We start from the raw sequence: 276 nt of genomic DNA, 5'->3' as shown, positions 1-276 counted from the left end.
ATATATACACACATAACATATATTACTATATATACACATAACATATTACTATATATACACATATATATAACATATATATTACTATATATACACACATATATAACATATATATGTTATCTCGCAGTTTGCCTAGTTTGGCTTTTAATTTCCTATTGTCTTTTGAGCCTCAGTTTTAACTCAACCTGTACTATGAACCATCTTCTGCCTAACAACTTTACAAAACCTTCCCGGCTCAGCTTCTGGGTAGGCGGAGCCGGAGTGTCCCGGACAGGTTTG

The sequence above is a fragment of the Crocuta crocuta genome, unplaced genomic scaffold (assembly GCF_008692635.1).
Source record: "Crocuta crocuta isolate KB4526 unplaced genomic scaffold, BGI_CrCroc_1.0 scaffold388, whole genome shotgun sequence".
NCBI classification, from domain to species: Eukaryota; Metazoa; Chordata; class Mammalia; order Carnivora; family Hyaenidae; genus Crocuta; species Crocuta crocuta.
Note: the sequence above shows the minus strand (reverse complement) of the source record.